This window comes from Rattus norvegicus, chromosome 3 (genome assembly GCF_036323735.1).
Source record: "Rattus norvegicus strain BN/NHsdMcwi chromosome 3, GRCr8, whole genome shotgun sequence".
Lineage (NCBI taxonomy): Eukaryota > Metazoa > Chordata > Mammalia > Rodentia > Muridae > Rattus > Rattus norvegicus.
The window spans coordinates 150,266,516-150,282,373 of NC_086021.1; the positions used below are offsets into that span (position 1 = coordinate 150,266,516).

Here is a 15,858-nt window from a genome sequence, read left to right on the forward strand (position 1 = left end):
GTTATGTCCTAGCATCTGCAAAAGTCCTACAGCTGTTGTCTGTGACTTTTCTTAGAGCCAGAAATCTCACCTGCTCCAGCCATGATTGGCTTTACTCTCATTTATACAAATGCATTCATGTAGCTTACAGAAAGAATACTATTTCCAAGAGATGGGAATAATTTGGGGATTCAACTACAGTCCATTTTATTATATCCACTTTAGAGACTATATAAAATGAATTGAGACTTGTAAGATGACAAACATTTTGAGGAAATACACAGAATTAGAAGCCAATGACATACAATTGCTCATAGAACAAATGAAAAAGAAACAATTGTCCTGGAGAAGTACTAGTCATACCGCCTAAGCTGCTGTCTTCTCTGTTTTCCCATAACACCAAGGTGAACTGGACCCCGCTTCTATTCTTCACTGAGAGAAAACTTAGGGAAAACGTCTTAGACATTTTGACTTAACAACATACAGGGGAAAAAAATCTCTATTCCAGGATTGCCTTTACAGTTCTCCACAAACATCTGGATTTCTTCTGCCCATCATACAAAAGGCAGCATGCACTAAGTATGTAGATTCTCTCAAGTTACTTGGGGGAAGTAGTAGAATATCGTGACCTTTGGGTACATTTACTCAGCCTGTTTGGTTTATGGTTTGAATGAAATGCCACCATCTCCCCTGTTTGGAAAGAAGTGGGAAGTGTAGCCCTGTTGGAAGAGGTTTGAGGGGCAGGCTTGAGGTTTCAAATGCTTCCCATCATTTTTAGTGAGCTCTCAACTGTTTCTGCCATCATGGTGTTTGTCACGCTGCCGTCATTGGGGCTAAATCTTTAGAACCACAAGCCCAAGTTTTTTTTAAGTTACTTTGTTCCTGGTGTTTTATCATAACAGTAAGAAAGAAATTAAGACACCTTTTTGGAAGTCAGTATAAAGGTCATGAGATTTCTTGTTCCGGTTTCTACTGGTTGCATAAATGTGAGTCAACTATTAACATTTGATGTAATAGTCAATGATTTTTTTCAAAATCTATATGTATTGAATTTGGAATTTTGGTCTTTGCTTGGGCTAGCAGTACATAGCGACATACTTTCTTAAAAAGCTGGGTATTAGTAATACAGGAGCTCCCAGACCAGTTTTCAGCATGTTCTATGCCAAAGCTAGAGTATTCCATAGAGTAGATGCATCCAATGCTCTCTCCATTTATAGTGGGTTTGCAGACATAACACAATCATAATCAGTACTTCCTATTTACCCTTCATCTGGACAAGCCTGGAAAGAGATTCTCCATTGGCACAAACATGATGTCCTCTCCTCTTCAGTGGTTAGTTGTGTTACTAGCTCTTCTCAGAAAATGACCCTGGGCATAAGCAAGCTCTGGCTGTTAGGTAGGGAAAGATAGGCAATTTTGGTCACACGAGCCTCTGAGAACCCAACATAGTTCACGTGTTACCTCATTCTTCATCCTCTGAGCCCTGCCCTTCCAGTTTCCCTAAGACTATCTCTTATCACATAAATGTAGTCTCATGTAACCACTTAGAATATATTTTTGACTCAAGGGGATGAGAAAGGACAGAGACCAACCTTCTAGGCTACAAATAAAAAGCAAATTGAACTCATTTACAACTTCTAAATAGCCACTTTGTAACAACCAAGCCATCTCTAATTAAGTCTAGAATAATGATCTCCTGTGGGCGGTACTTTATTGATTACACTCAGCTCAATGCTGATCAATCATTCCAGCTAGTATTTGTGCTTCAGGCTGAAGCCAATGAGCCAGGCCTCATAATGCTTTGCAGAATATGTACAAATGGAGATAACAGAAGCTCGGGATATTATGAAGTACAAAGTCTGTTACCAGAGGTCTTTGATAAATTTCATTGTGACCCATTCAAGTCCAGGTTGTTTGGCCAACCTAGATTAGGTTCTGTAAACACTAGGAGTTTTTGTGTTCATAAAAGTGAAGACGATTCAATTTGTTTCCTACTCAATTTACACTAAAGCTCTCAGATTCTGAGGAGTTGCTAAATGAAGTAGCTAGCCATAACTGCACAATAAACTACCTAAAACTATGTCTGAGTACAACCACCACTTTATTAGACCATAATTTGGAAGGCTGACATGTGACTGGGCTCAGTCCTTGATTCATCTGCTTTTGTCACCAGAGCTCATTCATATATGTGATGACATCAGCAGCATGAGGCCACTTGAGAGTTAGACGCCATTTGATAATCTTTGCTAAGACAACACATATCTTCTCTATGTGTCTCTAAGTGGGCTAGCCTTGACTTATTCACTCACCTGTTCAATGATGCTCCAAGCACCCCTAGACAAAGCAAATACTCAACAAAGCTCTATTCCCATAGTTTGCATCATCTTTAATCTTGTCCTGGTGGTTAAAGCAAATCACATGGCTCAAATCTGTGTTCTTGTGAGACAAAGGCATGGGTACAGGAGGCTAGAACCAATTACTGGCAAGATCTGCAACAGCCTACCATTAGGGGTAAACCTGTAGCTTTAAAGCACACTCTCATTTCAGCTAATTTGTATAAGACACAGATTGAGTCCTTACCTATCTTTCATTGTAAAACTATTATCTCGTATCTACTTGTGCTGGATAGTTTTGTGTCAAATTGATAGAAGCTAGAGTCATTTGAGAGGTGGGAGCCTCAATTAAGAAAATGCCTCCACAAGACCAGGCTATAGGCATGCCTGTAAGACATCCTTTATTAGGGATTGGTAGGGAAGAGCCTTTCCCACTGTAAGTAGTGCCACCCTTGGCTGGTGGTCCTGTGTTCTATAAAACAGGGTGAGAAAGCCATCGGGAGCAAGCGAGGAAGCAGCCCCCTCTATGGTCTCTGCATCACCTCCTGCCTCAAGGTTTCTCCCCTAGTTGAGTTCCTGTCCCAACTTTGATGATGAACAGTGATGTGAAAGTGTAAGCCCCAAAAAGCCCTTCCCTCTCCAAATTGCTTTGGTCACAGTGTTTTGTCACAGCCATAGAAACACTAAGACACCACTATATACCAAGCATCCTTGGAAATATTTTATAGAAGTTACATAATCCATGCAATCATCCAAGTTGTCCTATACACACCAGAGCTAAGATTTAAACCCAACTCATTGAAGAGCAAACTAAGATTCTTAACAGTCTTGTATATAATTCCCCGTCTTGTAAACCAATACTTGTATATATAAAACAAAAAACATGATTTGACAGAACCTTTCCAAGCTCCTGGCAGATGTATCTCTTTCCAAGGGGCTTTTCTTCCTCAAGGGCCCAACAGTGAAGACAGTGAAAAAGGCTGCTTTGCCCTTAGACATCTTCTGAAATGAAGGAGGTGAGCCCAGGGGAGACACAGAAGCCAAAACAGCTGTGAGGTCCTCTGCTGGGAGAGAGCTCTGCTACAGGCCTGCCTGAGGATGCAGGTAGCATTATCAAAACTGAGTCCTTAAAACAGCAAGAACACTATGCTGAAAACTCAATGGAGCCCTTGGGTCTGGCTTCTGGAAGCACGAGCCAAAAGAAACTACATTTCCTTAAAAGTCAGCCCACATAAGATTATTCTGTTACAGCAACAGAAAGTAGACTAAGATACCACAGCAGTCAAAGAGTATGGGAGGTGAAAACTTTTTTAAAAACATTTTTAAAAAGCTCTACAAACACTGGGAACACTTGGATGAGAGTCCAAAAGAAAAAATAAAAAACCTTTATCAGTTTCCATGATTCACCAGTAGAGAGAAAGGTAGTGGTGCATAACAGCACACCGAAGAGAGCCTTCCACTAAGGTGAACCCATGGCATTTTCTCGGCCTCTCCCAGAAGTGCCCTGAAGTATTAACCGCGGAGTGTTGCCAACACCCGGGGACTCAAAGCAGAACAAGTGCATTGCCTTAGATTCCTCCACTTTAAGACCTTTGATTTCAGCATCTTAATCTGCTTTTAGTACACTTCTGGAGGGAAGGTGACAGGTGACAAAAGGAACAGTTTTGTAGGTGAAGGTGCTAAGCTCAGTGGATAACTTTCCTAAATAACTTAAATGTAGACAGCTTAGATGAGAAATAATTATACCTGTTCTAGAATAATTTTATTTTCTTTTACAATTTCTCCTGTGTTTGGCCCTTCACGGATACCCTGGATTTCTACAGAATTAATAGCAACATGCATTCCTAAGCATCTGTCACCTCATTTCAGTCACCGTAGCCACAAATAGGCCTCCGAAAATGATAGCTGTTGTGGCTTTTTGGGGCCAGGATGGGGCTTTTGAGAATCAACACAGTTTGAATTTCTTGCTTCTATTTTCAGAAATACTGTTGGATACCTCTCAAAGAATTAATTATTGAGCAAATTGGCCTGAAGGAGAGATTGAATAAGATATGTGGAGGGCCTCTGACTATCAAGTGCTGTCACTCAAAAATGTCCCACTGTCTTCTTGTGCAAGTAAGAAAACTACATTCTTCAGCAAAACCCACGAAATACCACCTCTTAGTGTTTCATTTTTAAACATTCTCACCTTTAACACTGGCCCTTCTCAAAGTCTCTCGGATCATCTTCTTCAAGATGCATTTCTTTATTGAAATTCCACTTATCTTCCTCTTAGAGAAGTCTTGCCCATTCATGCAATTCAGATGGGGTGGAGTGGGGGAGGGCAATGCTACTCTTCTATCTTCCCAAACCACTCAGTGGAATTTCATTAGTCTAATATCTCAAGCAAAAAAAAAAAATCCCTAGACTCATCAATAATTTTCTTCCTCATAGCCTCCATCCAGTTCTTCTGTGGCAACATACCTAGTGACTCAGTAATTTGATCACTCTGGTTAAACCATGACCAGTCAAGGCTTAAAACCCCTATAGTATTTATTTTCCCTGGTCCCAGACACTACATACCACAGTTTGCAATCCAGACTGGGCTTCTCTAACTTGAAAACCTAAGACATCCCCAAATCTAAAAATTGCAATGCACACGTCAATATGACCACAGTGGAAATTTTCTCATCTGATCTCATGTGACTGATCCGTGAGAACACAGGTACATTAAAAAAATGGTTAGCACATGCCTCCAGGCTACATACATAAGGTGTTTATTTAGCCCAAATTCAAGTTTAGACTTTGGCTCCATCCCCAAGATACATTAGATAGATATGGAAATGTTCTAAAACTAATAAACGGATCTTCAGAATTATGAGGAAGGGATCCTCATTATGTTTTTTGTTTCTCTATGCTAGTCTTGGAGGACATATACCACCATTTAAGTCTCATTTCACAACAATACTAGCACTTCATGTGAGGAAGGAATTTTTCAGTTGACACACTCTAGCATATTGTCTGTCACTATTCCATAGATGAAGACAGAAGATTAGAATGTTTTCCTAATATGGCCCAGACTGTAGATGTTCCATAGGAAAGAGGAAAACAGGAGTGCTACAAGTTCATTACCTCATCACCACTGAAAACACATCTTTATCTACTCTGAACAGGAGTATGAGAAAGTTTGAAAGTGTTGGTATCATAGGCCAATTTTTACCTTCTTTTACTTAGATATGTAATCTCAAAATGAGCACAGGGCAAGATAGCAGTGTACTAATTTAGTTAGTACTGTGACCAGAAAACATCTTCTTCAAACTATTGATAGTCCTCAAAAAGAAATAAAGAAGGTATTTATTCTTCCCCAGGATATTTCATAATAGCCTCTGATTACAGGCAATATAAGTTTCTATCAGAAAGGAACAGAGATTAATTGTGGTAGCAGAAGTCTGCAAAACAACAATGATACCTATAAATAAATACTTGCTACATGAAAGAACGTCAAATTCTACACAGATATTGAATGAATGAAACAAGACCCAAAATAATATGTTTTAGATACAAAAAGAAAGATAGTTTGATGGCTAACAGAACACTGATTATCTCTGCAAAGGTAAGAGGGGTATCAATTATGAAAGGGTATGATAGACTGCATTAAGGTATTGATAATATTATGTATTGAGATTCAGCAAAGTATAGCCATGACATAAAGATGACCCAATACCTGATTCTATACAAATGTTACAACCAAGATGTTAGCATATGATCTGTGGGTGTTTTTATGCCTAAGTCAATGAACCTCAAAGGAAGAACATTTCTGATCTTTGTTCTATACCAGGGTCTGAGTAGCAATATGTATACCTATGTAGAGGAGAAAGTTCATGAAACCATGTATATCCACTATTAAATTAATACTAAGAGGAGGAGCCATAGTGAAGGAGTGGAGATGGAAAAGAATGAAAGAAACCTTTAAAATGCAGGACTAATAGCCATGTCATGTATAATAGGTGGATGAGAAAAGAGAGCTTGTAAGCACCTAGTCTTGCGCTACAAGGATGAGAGGAAGAGTAGGGTTTTTTCCAAATGGTTTTATGCAACCCAGCTATTTGAACCTTTTCTAAATCATAGATAAACTTGAATTTCAATTTGTACTCTCCTAATTTTTTCAATATGCAACCTAAACAAGTTACTTAATTATCTCTACCCCTCAATTCCCTAACTGTAAAATTGATATAACAATGGTATCTCAGTAGGTTATTATAAAAATTAAGTGTCGTAAATATATGTAAAGTACTTAAAGCTCCACTGATGGGAATTGCGGTATTAATTTTAAAATGTAATAAAATCCATGAATGTTCTTGTCAGAAAAATAAACATACTCACATTCATAGACATTAAAACAGTCATAAGAGGCATGATAACCCATCCCTCTATCCCTCAGTGGGCCCCAGTTCTTATCATAAAGGCATTGTCAAGGCATGGCAGGTCCTTAGCTATCTCCAAAGCCCCAAAGAATGCCCAAGGCTAATACAGAACATTCCTGCCTAACAGACAACAATCAACAGCCCTGAGGTCTTCTCTATTAGCCAGGTGACAAACTAACCTCTAATTGCACAGGCTTCCATGCTAACTTGTCAGGTAACAGGATCTGGGGAGCCCTGAAAGGCACATACTGTCAGGTGAAAAGAGCCTTCATCTCAAGCTATGACCACTGTGGCAACTACTCCCCCAAGTACAGAGATGTAGAGAGTAGAGTTCCCAGGAAGAGTGCTAAGACTAAAGCATCTGGGCTAGAGCCATCTAAAATTCATCAATCTCCACTGCCTTAGGGGACTGTTTATCACTTGCTGAAACATAAGTGATCTCGCTGGAAGAGATGTATATATACCTTCCTACACCTTCTTAGACAAAAGTTCTTTATAAAATTATTTCATAGATCAAATGTTACAAAGAAATGGGATTTAACGGGGGATGTTGATAGTAAGTTCCTCTTGTGGTTTGCCCTGGAGTTATCTGTATTTTGATGCTAATTCTACTGCCCCAAGGACAGCTGCCCTGTCACTACTCAGGAATCAGGTGACTTCACCAGAACCTTCTCCCCATTGAATTTGTAAAGTACAGGTGAGGGGCAGGTACAGGATAGAAGGAGGCCTGTCATTGGAGGAGAAGGAAGGATGGGCGGGAGAGAAGTTTGAAGGAAGAGGAGAGAGGAGAGAGAGAGAGAGGGTGAGAAGCCGTGGCAGGACAACATGGCAGGTGATGTTAAGATTCTGCTCTGTGTATTTACAGGTTGTTATTAATGTTCTCAAGGGATGGATAGTACCAGGCTTTGTATGTTTAGTGGGCAATTATATCTTACCAAATGGATCTAAGATTATTGTGTTGTGTGTTCTTTTATGTGAGGGTTTGAGTGTAGGAAAGCGTGCGGCTGGGATGTGTTTCCGCCAAGATATCTAGCAGATATCTTGGGCACCGCGGCGCGGACCTAGCGAAAAGACAACTACTCTTTTTTATTTTTATATTTTTACAACAAGTTCAAAGCAGTGTTTTATTAGTGTTTTATTCTATTAGGTCATCATAAGTTCAATGCAACAGTTTCACACAGCCTTTATCATAATACACACCTGTGGCTTCATCCTTGGACCTGATCTAGAATGAATGTTTTTCCTTGATCAGAAATTTATTTCAAGCCTATTTCTCTTTGTGTAATTGTGAAAGCTCATTATATTCTTTGTTATGTAGCATTTACTTACTGTCCTATGAGGAGGGGGCACATTCTATTCTTGACTCTACTTTATTACCTCTTTCTGGCAAAACAACTTAAACCATCTCCTTAAACTTTCTTCCTAAAATTATTTGAATCTAATTAAGCATTTTATAAAGTCATTAATTCACCGAAACAGCATTAATTTATGAAAGTTTATCTTCATGTTGATCTGCAGAAAATTTGCTCAAGAGGGTGGGCTAATGCTCAGGAATCCTCAGGCTATGCAATATTGACAGAAAAGGCCTGTCAGCCACAAGAAACAATCCTGGGATGTTTCTAAGGACTCTGCATTCTCAGAGCTCAACCACCACAGGCCATGCAAAATGGTGAGCCATCTCTAGAAAACTCACTTTTATGCCTTCATCTTTCCTACATGGCTTCTGACACAAGGAGATGGGTATTTTAATATTCCTTGTCACTGAGGGAGTCACAACTCACATGCAGGTACATGTCTCTCCCCACTGCAGGAGCAACTGCTGTCCAACTCTAGGAGGGACTGGTGAGGGATTTGCAACTGCCTGTGAGAGACAAAATATTCCCTTGTCATATTACCATTTTGCCACCTAAGAGACAATAAACTATAATTAGAAACGAGCAAATAACAACAAAAACACGAAGAATTTGGAAATTTTACGTGTATTTGAAAACCAAAAAGTAATACACAAATTAATAACTATGGATGAAAAAATCAAGATGGAAATTAGAAAATACAGTGATCAAAAATAAAAACCACAATACTTTACAAGGTTAAAAGATGCTGTTAAAACAGTTGCCATGGTAAAACATAATAATATTTATAAACACACACACCATAAGACTGAAACAGAAACAAAAGGGGGAGGGTATATATAAACATTACAATAAATAGACTAGGCAAACTTTGGGTTAGCCTAAACAAGAAAAAGAGCAGGATAATCCATGTCAATATAACAAGGAATGTGAAAGGAGCACTAACGTCCAACTTGAAGCTGGGTCTGCAAGAAGTTTGATAGAAAGGCACCAGAAAATCACACCTATTCCTTTTTCTTTTTTTTTTTATTAACTTGAGTACTTCTTATATACATTACAAGTGTTATTCCCTTTCCCGGATTCCGGGCAAACATCCCCCTTCCCCCCCTTCTTTATGGGTGTTCCCCTCCCCATCCTCCCCCCATTGCTGCCCTCCCCCCAACAATCACGTTCACTGGGGGTTCAGTCTTAGCAGGACCAAGGGCTTCCCCTTCCACTGGTGCTCTTACTAGGCTATTCATTGCTACCTATGAGGTCAGAGTCCAGGGTCAGTCCATGTATAGTCTTTAGGTAGTGGCTTAGTCCCTGGAAGCTCTGGTTGCTTGGCATTGTTGTACATATGGGGTCTCGAGCCCCTTCAAGCTCTTCCAGTTCTTTCTCTGATTCCTTCAATGGGGGTTCTATTCTCAGTTCAGTGGTTTGCTGCTGGCATTCGCCTCTGTATTTGCTGTATTCTGGCTGTGTCTCTCAGGAGCGATCTACATCCGGCTCCTGTTAGCCTGCACTTCTTTGCTTCATCCATCTTGTCTAATTGGGTGGCTGTATATGTATGGGCCACATGTGGGGCAGGCTCTGAATGGGTGTTCCTTCTGTGTCTGTTTTAATCTTTGCCTCTCTGTTCCCTGCCAAGGGTATTCTTGTTCCCCTTTTAAAGAAGGAGTAAAGCATTCACATTTTGATCATCCATCTTGAGTTTCATTTGTTCTAGGCATCTAGGGTAATTCAAGCATTTGGGCTAATAGCCACTTATCAATGAGTGCATACCATGTGTGTTTTTCTGTGATTGGGTTACCTCACTCAGGATGATATTTTCCAGTTCCAACCATTTGCCTACGAATTTCATAAAGTCATTGTTTTTGATAGCTGAGTAATATTCCATTGTGTAGATGTACCACATTTTCTGTATCCATTCCTCTGTTAAAGGGCATCTGGGTTCTTTCCAGCTTCTGGCTATTATGAATAAGGCTGTGATGAACACAGTGGAGCACATGTCTTTTTTTATATGTTGGGGCATCTTTTGGGTATATGCCCAAGAGAGGTATAGCTGGATCCTCAGGTAGTTCAATGTCCAATTTTCTGAGGAACCTCCAGACTGATTTCCAGAATGGTTGTACCAGTCTGCTATCCCACCAACAATGGAGGAGTGTTCCTCTGTCTCCATATCCTCGCCAGCATCTGCTGTCACCTGAGTTTTTGCTCTTAGCCATTCTCACTGGTGTGAGGTGAAATCTCAGGGTTGTTTTGATTTGCATTTCCCTTATGACTAAAGATGTTGAACATTTCTTTAGGTGTTTCTCAGCCATTCGGCATCCCTCAGCTGTGAATTCTTTCTTTAGCTCTGAACCCCATTTTTTGATAGGGTTATTTGTCTCCCTGCGGTCTAACTTCTTGAGTTCTTTGTATATTTTGGATATAAGGCCTCTATCTGTTGTAGGATTGGTAAAGATCTTTTCCCAACCTGTTGGTTGCCGTTTTGTCCTAACCACAGTGTCCTTTGCTTACAGAAGCTTTGCAGTTATATGAGATCCCATTTGTCGATTCTTGATCTTAGAGCATAAGCCATTGGTGTTTTGTTCAGGAAATTTTTTCCAGTGTCCATGTGTTTGAGATGCTGCCCTAGTTTTTCTTCTATTACTTTGAGTGTATCTGGTTTGATGTGGAGGTCCTTGATCCCCTTGAACTTAAGCTTTGTACAGGGTGATAAGCATGGATCGATCTGCATTCTTCTACATGTTGACCTCCAGTTGAACCAGCACCATTTGCTGAAAATGCTATCTTTTTTTCATTGGATGGTTCTGGCTCCTTTGTCAAAAATCAAGTGACCATAGGTGTTTGGGTTCATTTCTGGGTCTTCAGTTCTGTTCCATTGGTCTATCTGTCTGTCTCTGTACCAATACCATGCAGTTTTTATCGCTATTGCCCTGTAATACTGCTTGAGTTCAGGGATAGTGATTCCCCCTGAAGTCCTTTTATTGTTGCGGATAGTTTTAGCCATCCTGGGTTTTTTGTTATTCCAGATGAATTTGCAAATTGTTCTGTCTAACTCTTTGAAGAATTGGATTGGTATTTTAATGGGGATTGCATTGAATCTGTAGATCGCTTTTGGTAAAATGGCCATTTTTACTATATTAATCCTGCCAATCCATGAGCATGGGAGATCTTTCCATCTTCTGAGGTCTTCTTCAATTTCTTTCTTCAGTGTCTTGAAGTTCTTATTGTACAGATCTTTTACTTGCTTGGTTAAAGTCACACCAAGGTACTTTATATTATTTGGGTCTATTATGAAGGGTGTCATTTCCCTAATTTCTTTCTCGGCTTGTTTCTCTTTTGTGTAGAGGAAGGCTACTGATTTATTTGAGTTAATTTTATACCCAGCCACTTTGCTGAAGTTGTTTATCAGCTTTAGTAGTTCTCTGGTGCAACTTTTGGGATCACTTAAATGTACTATCATATCATCTGCAAATAGTGATATTTTGACTTCTTCTTTTCCGATCTGTATCCCCTTGACCTCCTTTTGTTGTCTGATTGCTCTGGCTAGAACTTCAAGAACTATATTGAATAAGTAGGGAGAGAGTGGGCAGCCTTGTCTAGTCCCTGATTGTAGTGGGATTGCTTCAAGTTTCTCTCCATTTAGTTTAATGTTAGCTACTGGTTTGCTGTATATGGCTTTTACTATGATTAGGTATGGGCCTTGAATTCTTATTCTTTCCAGGACTTTTATCATGAAGGGGTGTTGAATTTTGTCAAATGCTTTCTCAGCATCTAATGAAATGATCATGTGGTTTTGTTCTTTCAGTTTGTTTATACAATGGATCATGTTGATGGTTTTCCGTATATTAAACCATCCCTGCATGCCTGGGATGAAGCCTACTTGATCATGGTGGATGATTGTTTTGATGTGCTCTTGGATTCGGTTTGCCAGAATTTTATTGAGTATTTTTGCGTCGATATTCATAAGGGAAATTGGTCTGAAGTTCTCTTTCTTTGTTGTGTCTTTGTGTGGTTTAGGTATAAGAGTAATTGTGGCTTCATAGAAGGAATTCGGTAGTGCTCCATCTGTTTCAATTTTGTGGAATATTTTGGATAATATTGGTATGAGGTCTTCTATGAAGGTCTGATAGAATTCTGCACTAAACCCGTCTGGACCTGGGCTCTTTTTGGTTCGGAGACCTTTAATGACTGCTTCTATTTCCTTAGGTGTTATGGGGTTGTTTAACTGGTTTATCTGTTCCTGATTTAACTTCGGTACCTGGTATCTGTCTAGGAAATTGTCCATTTCCTGCAGATTTTCAAGTTTTGTTAAATATAGGCTTTTATAGTAAGATCTGATGATTTTTTTGAAATTCCTCTGAATCTGTAGTTATGTCTCCCTTTTCATTTTTGATTTTGTTAATTTGGACACACTCTCTGTGTCCTCTTGTTAGTCTGGCTAAGGGTTTATCTATCTTGTTGATTTTCTCAAAGAACCAAGTTTTGGTTCTGTTGATTCTTTCTATGGTCCTTTTTGTTTCTACTTGGTTGATTTCAGCTCTGAGTTTGATTATTTCCTGCCTTCTACTCCTCCTGGGTGTATTTGCTTCTTTTTCTTCTAGAGCTTTTAGGTGTGCTGTCAAGCTGCTGACATATGCTCTTTCCTGTTTCTTTCTACAGGCACTCAGCGCTATGAGTTTTCCTCTTAGCACAGCTTTCATTGTGTCCCATAAGTTTGAGTATGTTGTATCTTCATTTTCATTAAATTCTAAAAAGTTTTTAATTTCTTTCTTTATTTCTTCCTTGACCAGGTTATCATTGAGTAGAGCATTGTTCAATTTCCACGTATATGTGGGCATTCTTCCCTTATTGTTATTGAAGACCAGTTTTAGGCCGTGGTGGTCTGATAGCACGCATGGGATTATTTCTATCTTTCTGTACCTGTTGAGGCCCGTTTTCTGACCAAGTATATGGTCAATTTTGGAGAAAGTACCATGAGGAGCTGAGAAGAATGTATATCCTTTTGCTTTAGGATAGAATGTTCTATAAATATCTGTTAAGTCCATTTGGCTCATGACTTCTCTTAGTCTGTCTACGTCTCTATTTAATTTCTGTTTCCATGATCTGTCCATTGATGAGAGTGGGGTGTTGAAATCTCCTATTATTATTGTGTGAGGTGCAATGTGTGTTTTGAGCTTTAGTAAGGTTTCTTTTACATAGATAGGTGCCCTTGTATTTGGGGCATAGATATTTAGGATTGAGAGTTCATCCTGGTGGATTTTTCCTTCGATAAATATGAACTGTCCTTCCTTATCTTATTTGATGAGTTTTAGTTGAAAATCGATTTTATTTGATATTAGAATGGCTACTCCAGCTTGCTTCTTCCAACCATTTGCTTGGAAAGTTGTTTTCCAGCCTTTCACTCTGAGGTAGTGTTTGTCTTTGTCTCTGAGGTGTGTTTCCTGTAGGCAGCAGAATGCAGGGTCCTCGTTGCATATCCAGTTTGTTAATCTGCGTCTTTTTATTGGGGAGTTGAGGTCATTGATGTTGAGAGATATTAAGGAATAGTGATTATTGCTTCCTGTTATATTCATATTTGGATATGAGGTTATGTTTGTGTGCTTTTCTTCTCTTTGTTTTGTTGCCAAGACGATTAGTTTCTTGCTTCTTCTAGGGTATAGCTTGCCTCCTTATGTTGGGCTTTACCATTTATTATCCTTTGTAGTGCTGGATTTGTAGAAAGATATTGTGTGAATTTGGTTTTGTCATGGAATATCTTGGTTTCTCCATCTATGTTAATTGAGAGTTTTGCAGGATACAGTAACCTGGGCTGCTCTCTTAGGGTCTGTATGACATCTGTCTAGGATCTTCTGGCCTTCATAGTTTCTGGCGAAAAGTCTGGTGTGATTCTGATAGGTCTACCTTTATATGTTACTTGACCTTTTTCCCTTACTGCTTTTAATATTCTTTCTTTATTTTGTGCGTTTGGTGTTTTGACAATTATGTGACGGGAGGTGTTTCTTTTCTGGTCCAATCTATTTGGAGTTCTGTAGGCTTCTTGTATGTCTATGGGTATCTCTTTTTTTAGGTTAGGGAAGTTTTCTTCTATGATTTTGTTGAAGATATTTACTGGTCCTTTGAGCTGGGAGTCTTCACTCTCTTCTATACCTAATATCCTTAGGTTTGATCTTCTCATTGAGTCCTGGATTTCCTGTATGTTTTGGACCAGTAGCTTTTTCTGCTTTACATTATCTTTGACAGTTGAGTCAATGATTTCTATTGAATCTTCTGCTCCTGGGATTCTCTCTTCCATCTCTTGTATTCTGTTGGTGAAGCTCGTATCTACAGCTCCTTGTCGCTTCTTTTGTTTTTCTATATCCAGGGTTGTTTCCATATGTTCTTTCTTGATTGCTTCTATTTACATTTTTAATTCCTTCACCTGTTTGATTGTGTTTTCCTGGAATTCTTTCAGGGATTTTTGTGATTCCTCTCTGTAGGCTTCTACTTGTTTATTAATGTTTTCCTGTGTTTCTCTAAGGGAGTTCTTCACGTCTTTCTTAAGTCCTCCAGCATCATGATCAAATATGATTTTGAACCTAGATCTTGCTTTTCTGGTGTGTTTGGATTCCGTGTTTGCTTTGGTGGGAGAATTGGGCTCCGATGATACCATGTAGTCTTGGTTTCTGTTGCTTGGGTTCCTGAGCTTGCCTCTCGCCATCAGATTATCTCTAGTGTTACTTTGTTCTGCTATTTCTGACAGTGGCTAGTCTGTCCTATAAGCCTGTGTGTCAGGAGTGCTGTAGACCTGTTTTCCTGTTTTCTTTCAGCCAGTTATGGGGACAGATTGTTCTGCTTTCGGGCGTGTAGTTTTTCCTCTCTACAGGTCTTCAGCTGTTCCTGTGGGCCTGTGCCTGGAGTTCACCAGGCAGGTCACTTGCAGCAGAAAAGTTGGTCTTACCTGTGGTTCCGAGCCTCAAGTTTGCTCGCAGGGTTTTGCTTATGAGCTCTCCGCGGCGGCAGCAACCAGGAAGATCTGCGCTGCCCTTTCTGGGAGCTTCCGTGCACCAGGGTTCCAGATGGCATTTGGTGTTTTCCTCTGGTGTCAGAGATGTGTGCAGAGTGCAGTCTCTTCTGGTTTCCCAGGCGTGTCTGCCTCTCTGAAGGTTTAGCTCTCCCTCCCACCGGATTTGGGTGCAGAGACCTGTTTATCTGGTAGGTCTCTTCAGGTTCTGGCAGTGTCTCAGACGCAGCGGTCCTGCTGCTCTTGGGCCCTCCTCTATGGGAACCCAGAGGCCGTATACAGTTTCCTCTTGGGCCAGGGATGTGAGCAGGTGTGGGCAGTGGTCTTTTCTGCTCTGCAGCCTCAGGAGTGCCCACCTGACCAGGGGGTGAGGTCTCTCTCCCACGGGGTTTGGGAGCAGAGAGCTGCTGCGGGCCGGGATCCGCGGGTTTGGGACTCCTGGTAAACACCGGAAGTGCCCGGTCCTAGAGGAATTTTGCCTCTGTGTGTCCTGAGTTCACCAGGCAGGTCTCTTGCAGCAGAAAATTTGGTCTTACCTGTGGTAAGAGGCTCAAGTTTGCTCGTGGAGTGCTGCCTCACAGCTATTTCTTGAGAGACCACCCCATTGCTTTTATGCTTCTTGGAGCTACAATTGGCTTCATCACTCTCTTCCAGCATCAGGAACTTTCACAGTTTCCATACATATGAATAATAAAGGATAGATTTGGATGCTGAAAATGCCCAACATTTTTATATCACTTTCACTGTGGTCTTGACCCTCAACACCTGCAATACCACACTTAGGGACTTTTCAAGACAAT

General features: G+C 40.2%; 1 long non-coding RNA gene across 8 annotated transcripts in view; it reads right to left on the reverse strand.

Moving 5' to 3' along the window:
• LOC102554505 (uncharacterized) overlaps positions 1-15,858 on the reverse strand; it is a 58,548-nt gene that overhangs the window by 24,481 nt on the left and 18,209 nt on the right. For 3 of the 8 annotated variants that reach the window (XR_591720.4, XR_591719.4, XR_010065408.1), the window contains one exon: positions 8,497-8,576. The exons of the other annotated variants lie outside the window; for them this stretch is intronic. This is a non-coding gene — a long non-coding RNA (uncharacterized LOC102554505). The remainder of the gene's footprint in view (positions 1-8,496; positions 8,577-15,858) is intronic. 8 annotated transcript variants of the gene reach the window in all.